The sequence below is a fragment of the Eimeria mitis genome, genomic scaffold (genome assembly GCF_000499745.2).
Source record: "Eimeria mitis Houghton genomic scaffold, Emh_scaff418, whole genome shotgun sequence".
In the NCBI taxonomy this organism is placed as follows: domain Eukaryota; phylum Apicomplexa; class Conoidasida; order Eucoccidiorida; family Eimeriidae; genus Eimeria; species Eimeria mitis.
Genome location: NW_013572506.1, coordinates 13,956 through 14,935, shown reverse-complemented (window position 1 = coordinate 14,935; position 980 = coordinate 13,956).

The window sequence follows — 980 nt, the reverse complement described above, 5'->3', positions numbered from 1 at the left end:
ACAGCAAACAACAGAGACAAAAGAAAGGAGACAAAATAAAAAGGAGACAGAAGAGAAAGGAGACAAAATAGAAAGGAGACAAAAAGAGAAAGGAGACAGTGGATATGGGGTGATATAAAAAGGAAACAGAATAAAAAGGAGACAAAATAAAACAAAATTAAAAAGGAGACAAAAAAGGGAGACAAAATAAAAAAGAGACAGAAGAAGAGACAAAATAAAGAGGAGACAACATGAAAAGGAGACAGACTAAAAGGAGACAAAAAAAGGATACAAAAAAAGGAGACAAAAAAAAGGAGACAAAAAAAAGGACACAAAAAAGGAGACACAAAAGGAGACAAAAAAAGGAGACAAAAAAGGAGACAAAAAAGGGAGACAAAAAAGGAGACAAAAAAGGAGACAAAAAATGGAGACAAAAAAGGAGACAAAAAAGGAGACAAAAAAAGGAGACAAAAAAAGGAGACAAAAAAAGGAGACAAAAAAGGAGACAAAAAAAGGAGACAAAAAAGGAGACAAAAAAGGAGACAAAAAAGGAAACAAAAAAAAGGAGACAAAAGAGGAGACAAAAAAGGAGACAAAAAAGGAGACAAAAAAGGAGACAGAAAAAAGGAGACAAAAAAAGGAGACAAAAAAGGAGACAAAAAAGGAGGCAAAAAACAGGAGACAAAAAAAAGGAGACAAAAAAGGAGACAAAAAAGGAGGCAAAAAGGAGACAAAAAAGGAGACAAAAAAAGGAGACAAAAAAGGAGACAAAAAAGGAGACAAAAAAGGAGACAGGAGACAGACCGCCATTCTGTTGTTGGTGAACTCCTGCGGACGATGAACTCCCTGAGGAGACACAAAAAAGCAAACAAAAAAAACTAGTAAATAAAATAAAATAAAAAATAAAATAAATACAATAAAATAAAAAAAACAAAATAAGAGCAGTAACACAAAGAGAAACGAACACTGCAACGAATGCTGTTGCTGCAGCAGCTGCATCA